Source organism: Nycticebus coucang, chromosome 23 (assembly GCF_027406575.1).
Source record: "Nycticebus coucang isolate mNycCou1 chromosome 23, mNycCou1.pri, whole genome shotgun sequence".
Taxonomy (NCBI): domain Eukaryota; kingdom Metazoa; phylum Chordata; class Mammalia; order Primates; family Lorisidae; genus Nycticebus; species Nycticebus coucang.
In genome coordinates this window covers 17,545,718-17,555,980 of record NC_069802.1, presented here as the reverse complement: position 1 = coordinate 17,555,980, position 10,263 = coordinate 17,545,718, and the positions used below count along the sequence as shown (strand labels likewise).

General features: G+C 38.1%; 1 pseudogene; it reads right to left on the bottom strand.

The window, feature by feature from the left end:
* Window positions 1-1,512: 1,512 nt before the first annotated feature.
* Window positions 1,513-1,636, bottom strand: LOC128576147 (uncharacterized; annotated as a pseudogene).
* Between the last annotated feature and the right edge of the window lie 8,627 nt (window positions 1,637-10,263).

Below are 10,263 nucleotides of genomic sequence, written 5' to 3'. Positions count from 1 at the left end.
CAAGCTCCTCATCTGGCTGGACTAGGTACAAACCTGGTACTCGGGAGCAGGGATGTGAAGTACAGAGATAAAAAAACGGTTTTGCTTGAACCAAAGTATTTTCCAAAAACATACAATTTATTCTGCTTTCAGTCTGATAAATTTATTTGTGCTGATAAACTTATTCCAAGGCTGAAAAGGCCAACGTGAGGATGACATTTACATTCACTAGAGTTTTTTCAGCTTTAATACAAGGCATTAAATAAACTGAGTGGGCGTTATAGGGAAGAGAATACTGGGTTAAGGGCAACTTGTCCAGAATTTCTTAAATCAAAGTAGGTGGCCACCCACTTTTTTATATAAAGCTATCCGTGAGTGCACACCTCTTTGATTTCCTTTCTTTACTGTTTTTCCTGCTTCTGCAGCTGTGGTAATGAGTTTGGAGTAAATGCATTACACCTAAATGCCGTAGTCACTTGAATTTGCCAAGTTTTCTTATCAATTCTTCTTATCACCTGTTCCCCGTTCTTTGGGCTTTGAAAAGTCAAGAAGGCTTGAACATTCCCCTCAACTTGCCTCTCTCTAGACCGTCCCCTTCTTCCTCCCACATGTCTGATCTCCCTTCTCTTAGAGCATTTACTTTAGGAAACTTTCCATAGGAAAAAACAAATCTTTTCCACAGAGAAAGTCAATTCTCTCTCTGCCTCTGTTGAGATGTAAATCTCCAAGTCACCTGAAAGTTTTACAAGCTGGGAATCTCTTTTGCAAGAACCAGAGAGGCAGCCCTTTGAAAATGCAACCATGTGGGGCCTTATCACCCACTGCCCCAGGCTCTGTGGAGGGTAGAGGCCTAAATTTTTAATTGTCCTAATTAGCAAATGGACCTAACACCTTGCTGACTTCTCACCTACAGTCCTCAGGTCCTTATTCACTAGCTGACTCCAAAACTTAAAATCTTCCCTTCCCCTCCCCCGCAGTGGCGTTGAGTTCAATTGCTCTCTCCTCCTGCAATAATCTCTCTCTCTTTATTTCAGGTAAATGTGACATGCAGACAACAAGATTACATTATTTGCATTTCTTAGGTAGAGTCTGCGTAGTTCTGTCTTGCAATATGCTTGAATAAAGTCTTCCCTGCCTGTTTAACTCCATCTATACTATTTTTCTTCCACATTCATAATTTCTTTCTTTTTAATTACTACCCTTATAACCTCACTCCAATTAAGAAGCTACATTTATCATTTTTATAGTCATCTCCCATTACAGTAGAAATTTATCATTGGCATAGAATAGTGGCTATCACACAGCAGGCACACAATTCATGTGTTGAATTAAACAACTCTTTAGAAACAAAGATTATCAAGAAGAAAAAAGAATCCTTATTTCATAGAACCAGGATAAATCATTATGAAAGTTACAAGTACAAGTGAAGCTACCTGACATCTATGGAAAATCTACACATTTCTATAATGGAAGGCTTCTAAAGACCAGTTATATTATTTGTTAACTTGTGGATGAGTGAGTCTAACAGTTGGTGCAGGTCAAACCTGGTGACTGACTGCCTTGAGGGCCACTGCCAGTGAATAAGGCCAGCAGTGACTCTGTGAAGACTCTAGCACACTAAGTCAGTAAGTAGTGACTTAGAGTGACTCTGGCCACCATACACATTTATAATTTCTAAAGCAAAGACTCTTGTTGGTGCTTTCTTTACCTGTTTGTTTTATAACCTTTTCTAGCTAATATGTATACTTATTTTATCAGATTTACAAGTACTTAGTTCTCGTTTGCTCCGTTTACAGGGTGTCCCAAAAGTTTCTCCCAAACTCACCATGCACAGGGAAAATGGGATACCACATTCAAATATATCTTTAACTATAAAACAGTCACCCCAAACTTCTACAAAGAGGTGGCCAACATGTAGAGAATTCTTCGTGAATATTTTGTAATGACAAGATACATCTAGCCACAATTTCCCATCTTTCCCATGCATGGATACTCCAGAGGTGACTTTTAGATCTTCCTGTAGATAACAGATCCCTGGAGAGAGTAAGCACTCAAGTGTTCTCTGATAATAGTTTCTTTTCCTTTCTTTCCTGTCTTGCTGATAGAGCTGGGATACCCACATATTTTTCAACCAATTACCACATTCTCAATGAACTTACCTTTCTTGTTTGTATAATAGTCTACCTGTCAAAAATCAATCCCTTCATCTGAAGCCAGCCAATTGTTTCAGCAATTAGAATCCTACTTAATGCTATCCCATTACTAGGCATCTACTCAGAAGAAAAAAAAAAAAAAAAAAAGAATTCTACTAAATGCTGATCTAAACATGTTGCTCAAACTAATAGATTTTTTTTTTCCAGATTAATATGAGAATAGAGATGATTTGGTTACATTGTTTGCATTAGTTAAGTAGAGTCCAAGTTGTAGCGAGCCCTTCCCCCAGGAAGTATGCTGTATGTCCCTACATTGTGCCCATGAGGTGAGAATTTACGGGCCTCCCTCCCTCCCTCTTCCTCTCCCACTTCCCTCCCACTTGAGTTTAATGGTGTTTTTCTCTCCTATAGGAGTGTAGTTGTTCATCTACTAGTTTCATATTAGTATTGAGTACATTGGATACTCAATTGCTTTTGCATTCTTGTGATAGTTTACGAAGGAGAATGTTATTCAAGTCCATCCAGGTAAATACAAAAAAAAAAAAGTAAAGTTTCCATCTTTGTTATGGCTGAATTATATTCCATAGTATACATATACCACGGATTATTAATATTTTCATGGGTTGATGGCCACTTGGGTTTGTTCTTCATCCTGGCGATTGTGAATTAAGCTGGGATAAACATTCTAGTGCAAATAGCCTTATGATAGAATGATTTTTTTTTTAATTTCTGGAGAGATACCTACTAATGGGAGTGTGGACTGGACTTTTAGATCTTTGAGGATTCTCCATACTCCTTTCCTATATTAGTTTACAATCCCCACCAATAAGTAAAAGTGTTCCCGTCTGTCCATATCCATGCCAGCATCTGCAGCTTTTGAACCAAGTTTGCATGACTATTCCATTCCACTGGATATCACAGAAAATATCACTGAGTGGGATAATTCATGTAATGAATGGGAATAGAAACGGGCTTTCAGGGAGAAAAAAATAGATCTCTTTTTTTTTTGTAGAGACAGAGTCTCACCTTATCACCCTCGGTAGAGTGCCATGGCATCACACAGCTCACAGCAACCTCCAACTCCTGGGCGTAGGTGATTCTCCTGCCTCAGCCTCCCGAGTAGCTGGGACTATAGGCGCCCGCCACAACGCCCGGCTATTTTTTGGTTGCAGTTTGGCCGGGGCCGGGTTTGAACCCGCCACCCTCGGTATATGGGGCCGGCGCCCTACCCACTGAGCCACAGGCGCCACCCAAAATAGATCTCTTTTAAAATTCTTTTATGCAATTTTACTTGAGGTCTCTTTTGAGATTCTTTTTTTTTTTAATTATTACCTCGACGGCCAAAAATATATTTCCTTGACCTCTTTTCACCAAAAGAAAAGATTTTATATCCAAAAAGACATGGTGTTTATTAGGCATAAATGAGTTTTAATATTGCTATCACTTAAAATAAATTTTCTTCCTCAGTGTACAACTAATAGGCATTAGCTTATTTTTGTGTCTGTATGCCACACATGTCATTGTATAGATTTTGCTGATGCACACAAAACATCTTTTTTTAAAGATTTAAAGTATACCTTCATAACCATAGTTTGCAAGCTAGGCTAAAAACCTAGCACCAATACCAGTAGGTATTTATATTTCCATAGATAATGCTTCAAGCTTTTTTGTTATTTTGTTATTGATTGCATGTTCCCCCCCCCCTTTAGAATATTATCTAATTGCACATGAATTTTTATTTCTAGCATTTATATAATGGGCAGGAGACTATACTTCAAATTCAAGAAAAACATACCTATTGCATTGATACGCATTATTTAAGTAAAGTTTATCCTTAGAAATGCTCATTGCTAGCAGTTGGCGTTCAAATAATTTAGCTTGTGTAGTGGTTCGTAACTGTAATGGTGGCAATTAGGGAAGCTGAAGTGGGAGGCCAGGTGGGGTTTAAGACCAGCCTGGGCAACAGTGAGGCTTTCATTTCTACAATGTACAACATACAAAACAACAACAACAAAACCAACCAAATAAGCCAGGTGTGGTGGCTCACTCCTATAACCCCAGTCCTTTGGAGGCTGAGGCAGGTGGATTGACTGAGCTCACGAGTTCAAGACCAACCTGAGCAAGAGTGAGACCCCATCTCAAAAAACAAAAATAGCTGGGAGCTGGGGTTGGTGCCTCCTGGGAGGCTGAGGCAAAAGAATCACTTAAAACCCAAGAGTTGAGGTGCTGTGATCTAAGATGCCACAGCATTCTACCAAAGGTAGAATGAGACTCTGTCTCAAAAAACAAACAAACAACAACAACAAAACCAACCAAATACCAAATAAAATAAAGTAAAATAAAATAAAATAAAAAGCAAACATGGTGGCAGACGTTTGTAGTCCCAGCTGCAGAATAAGCTCTTAGCTCTAAAATAAGTTAGCTGTTGATTTATGTTCTGTTCTCATTTCCACATATCAAAGCACCTAGATTGCCTATTTATTTATTGATTGATTTAGTCCATACATGGTTTTGCTTTGTTGCCCCGGCTAACGTGCAGTGGTGCAATCATAGCTTACCACGGCCTCAGATACCTGGGCTCATGTAATCCTCCTACCTCAGCCTTCCCAGTAGCTGACTTTTGTTTTTTTGTTTTTTTTTTAATTTTTTTATTAAATCATAACTGTATACAATGATATGATTATGGGGCATCATACACTCACTTCATAAACCATTTGACACATTTTTATCACAGTGGTTAACATAGCCTTTCCGGCGTTATCTCAGTTACTGTGCCAAAACCTTTACATTCTACATTTACCAAGTTTCGCAAATACCCCTGTAATATGCACCACAGGTGTGATCCCACCGATTCCCCTCCCTCTACCCACCCCCCTCCCTTTCCCACTTCCCCCTATTGTTAAGTTGTAGCTGGGTTATAGCTTTTATGTGAGAGTCCCAAATTAGTTTCATAGTAGGGCTGTGTACATTGGGTATTTTTTCTTCCATTCTTGGGATACTTTACTAAGAAGAATATGTTCCAGCTCCATCCATGTAAACATGAAAGAGGTGAAGTCTCCATCTTTCTTTAAGGCTGCATAGTATTCCATGGTATACATATACCACAATTTATTAATCCATTCGTAGATCGATGGGCACTTGGGCTTTTTCCATGACTTAGCTATTATGAAGCTTCTGCACAGCTAAGAACACAGTAAGCAGAGCAAGCACACAGCACTCAGAATGGGAGAAGATATTTGCAGGGTATATCTCTGACAAAGGTTTAATAACCAGAATCCACAGAGAACTCAAACGCATCAGCAAGAAAAAAACAAGGGATCCCATCGCAGGCTGGGCAAGGGATTTGAAGAGAAACTTCTCTGAAGAAGACAGGCGCACGGCCTTCAGACATATGAAAAAATGCTCATCATCTTTTTTTTTTTTTTTTTTTTTGTAGAGACAGAGTCTCACTGTACCACCCTTGGTAGAGTGCCGTGGCCTCACACAGCTCACAGCAACCTCCAACTCTTGGGCTTAAGCGATTCTCTTGCCTCAGCCTCCCGAGTAGCTGGGACTACAGGCGCCCGCCACAACGCCCGGCTATTTTTTGGTTGCAGGTTGGCCGGGGCCGGGTTCGAACCCGCCACCCTCGGTATATGGGGCCGGCACCTTACCAACTGAGCCACAGGCGCCGCCCCTGCTCATCATCTTTAATCATCAGAGAAATGCAAATCAAAACTACTTTGAGATATCATCTAACTCCAATGAGACTAGCCTATATCACAAAATCTCAAGACCAGAGATGTTGGCGTGGATGCGGAGAAAAGGGAACACTTCTGCACTGCTGGTGGGAATGCAAATTAATACATTCCTTTTGGAAAGATATATGGAGAACACTCAGAGATCTAAAAATAGATCTGCCATTCAATCCTGTAATTCCTCTGCTGGGCATATACCCAGAAGACCAAAAATCACAACATAACAAAGATATTTGTACCAGAATGTTTATTGCAGCCCAGTAGCTGACTTTTGAATGACTTCCTAAATTTATACTTTGCCGTAGTAAGGCATTAAACCACCCTCTGTCTGTCTGTGCAGCTTTGTGCAAAATATCTGAGTCTGGGGAATTTATAAAGAATAGAAGTTGACTTTCCCATAGTTCTGGAAGTCTAAGATCAAGAAGGTGAGATCTGGGGAGAATATTTTTCCTGCACTCACACATGGCAGAAGGTGGAGAAGCAAGAGAGGGTAGACCCTCCCCACAAGCTTTTTTATAGTGGTATTAAATATACATGCTCTGCTCTCAGGACTTAAACACCTCCTAAAAGGCACCATCTCCCAACACTGTTACATTCAGGATTAAATGTCTAACACATACATATTAGAGGTCACATTCAGACTATAGCAAACATGTCATTTATAACCTTTGGATTTGGCTCACCTAGAATGTCCTATGTAACTGTCCAACTATAAGAGGCATATATATCAATAACACACATTCACAAGAATTCTTTGCATTCCTTTGCCTCACCAGAAAACCAAATCTATTGGAAAGACTATATGCCCAAGAAGCAATGGCTTCCTTTGAGCTAATCAGGGGAGTCAGAGACATACAGTGTCATTCTGGAGAGAATAAGCATCATTGCATGATTTTTTCAAAGCTCTTATGCTACTCAAAATGTAAATGATCATCCCACATTTTTTATTAGTTTGCTTCTTATAGTAAATGCTGTACAGTGGATTACTGACTTGAATTATGTATGGTAACATCATCTAATATCCTGATTAAAATGCATACTTTATGAGCAACGCTTTAAAGTAAGAGAACTAAAGGTTACCTCTGGGGATGTAGTATTGAAATATAAATGTAGTTTTATGTTTTCTATAGTCACAGAATTTCTTTCAAGATACTATTCGTTACATTTATTTTTCCTCACCAGTCACGTGCAAATCTATACTTAGCAGACTCTTCAGAATTAGATTAATTGCAGCTGGCAAATTTAAAAGCCTCCTAGGATCAGACAGGTAATGAAAAATAAATGAAGAAAGGCTAGTAGTAGAAAAATAATTACTATAAGTTTGGGTTGAGAGGTATGGGAAAACTACGAAAATAAAAAGCCACATCCTGACTCCCGTCAGTACACTGAGCAGCAGCCCCGCTGTCCCCGCCACACGATGCACCAGGGAATGTGGATTTTTAGGTGCCTTTTGTGTCTGAGTTTCTTAAATGCTGGGGAAAAAAATGCTTTCACAAAGAATCATACATACAGGTCACACTCAGACATACATAGAGGTCACACTCAGACTATAGCAAACATGTCATTTACAACCTTTGGATTTGGCTCACCTAGAATGTCCTATGTAACTGTCCAACTATAAGAGGCATATATATCAATAACACACATTCACAAGAATTCTTTGCATTCCTTTGCCTCACCAGAAAACCAAATCTATTGGAAAGATTATATGTCTGAGAAGCAATGGCTTCCTTTGAGCTAATCAGGGGAGTCAGAGAAAAACAGTGTCATTCTGGAGAGAATAAGCATCACTGCATGCTTATTGAGGACTAGACATGCATTTCTTTTACTTAGAACTATAGGGTTTTTAAGTCCTCCCCTTTGAAAACTTAGTTGTCAGTTTAAATAAATTAAACCCTTCTTTCAAAGTGATGTTTTAATAATGTATCTCTGTATGTAATCAAAATAATAAATGTTAATTGAATTCTTAGGCAATCTCTTTTACTACAATAAGCTGTAGAGAAGTTATCTAATGTCACCCATAATAACACTATAGGGAAGTCTCATAATCACCTTAGTTTATGTAGGAGAAAAATGAGGTGTGGAGAGTTTAATGTTTTCTTTCAACATTACCTCAAAGTGTTGGATGTAAACATTGAGCCTAGAAATCTGTCTTCAAAAATAGTGCCTTTAGTGTCTATGAAATAGACTGTCTCAAATAATCTAATACTAAATAAATGTACTTGTAGGTACAAGGACACATGTCACCCTGTCTCTCATCTATCATTTATCTATCAAATAGAATTATGTGTTGTGCATGTTTGCTTTTAACCACATTTATTTTCTTATACTACAGATGTTGCTTTTTAAAACAATATCCTCAAACTATTAATTATTATTGCATCTTATTGGTTCACCTGCCCAGTCCCTTTGTAATTCTCTCTTCTTAACTGTGCAAATATAAATGTATATATGTATAAAATATATATATATATTTTTTTTTTTTGAGACAAAGCCTCAAGCAATCACCCTCAGTAGAGTTCTATGGCATCACAGCTCACAGCAACCTCCAACTCCTGGGCTTAAGCAATTCTCTTGCCTCAGCCTCCCAAGTAGCTGGGACTACCAGTGCCTGCCACAACACCCAGCCATTTTTTGATTGTAGCTGTAATTGTCCTTTGGCAGGCCCAGGCTGGATTTGAACCCACCAGCTCTGGTGTATGTGGCTGGTGCCTTAGCCGCTTGAGCTCCAGGCACCAAGCGAACTGTGCACATTTTATCTGGTCTTATCTTCATTACACTATTCAAAGTCTTAAGAAACCCAATTAACTCTACCCACTGTGATTGTCCACTTCTTGTTTCTGTTTAGAATATATAGCTCATATAATTTACTAGTTAAAATTATACAATTTTAAATATCCTAATGCCTATCAAATGTTTGTGTTGCTTAAAATATAGCCTTTAAGATTTTTGAAATCAGGCGGCGCCTGTGGCTCAAGGAGTAGGGCGCCGGTCCCATATGCTGGAGGTGGTGGGTTCAAACCCAGCCCCTGCCAAAAAAAAAAAAAAAAAAAGATTTTTGAAATCAAGGATCAATATTTCTGCTTTTTTTTCTATTTATTTATTTTCTTTCCTCTCCCCTACTATTTATATCAGGAATATGCTAAACTCATTCAATAACTGCTTATTGAATAAAGGAAAATAAATAAATGAATATCTAAGATTTTTTCTGGAAAACTATAAGAGGATACTTTTGATCTGAAAGCATTACACTAGTATCTCCCAGGTAGGCTAATTTTAGGAATCTAATAATAGCAACATTTCTTTTTACTGTGAGTAATGTGTTGTTTTCTGTGAATAATGTGTTGTTTTTCAAGCAACTTCCTACTTTGACAGTGAGGCCTAATGAGATCATCAAGCGATTTTGATAAGCAATGAAATAAACTTATGGGATAAACATCATCTGATGAGTCCAAATGCCAATTACCTATTCCCGTGTCAAACCATTGTTTATAAGATTGAGTTCTCAACTCCATTAGCTTTATCCGCTTTTCTGTGAAATGAAGGATTTGAATAGTTAATCTTCAAGTCTCTTTTCAGTTATAAACTGTAATAATTTATTAATCACTTCTTGCCTCAGCAGGCTCAAAAATCCAAATTATTCCACCTTTCAACATTGAGCAGAGGTTAGACAGAGAGGAAAAGTGAACATGGGTATTCGTGAAAATCAACTCATGAAGAAGAGAAAGTAAATGAAATTAAAAGTCCCAGAATAATCAGATGATGGGGAGGTTCATTTATATTCCATTTCTTTCCTGTCCTATTTTTCTGGGAGGTATGGCAGTTAGTGAAACATAAAGGCCAAGTTTCATTCCTTATTTTTACAGTTTTTCCTCCCTTTCTCTCTTTTTCTCTCTCCCTGTCATATACTCCACCAGTTCAAACGTTCTACCCTCTTTCCTCAGCTTCACTAAAATCAGCCCAAATATGTTGACAAGAGAAAATAGTTACATGTTATTAACCAGAATTGTCAAAAACCTCTTAATTACGTGGACATTTGAAGGAAAATTATTTTAGTTGTCGAGAGAGAGAGAGAGCATAATGAATTCATTTGCTTTATTTCTAAGCCATCTAGAGGCATCCTGGTTATTCCAAGTGAAAGAGGTGCTTATTCCTTAGGAAGTCATGAAAATGTCTGTGAACTTTTAGCTTCTTCCTTTGACAAGTATTTTTGATTAAAAAACATTGTGCTCTTGAGTGCAAATTCTTTTCTTTTTTCTTTTTTTTTTATTAAGTCATTTGTACATAGATCATGAATACATTTATACCATTATGGGATTCAATGTGTTGACTATTTATACAAATTGGAATGCTTATGTCCTACTAATCAACATAGACTTCACCTCATTTACCCA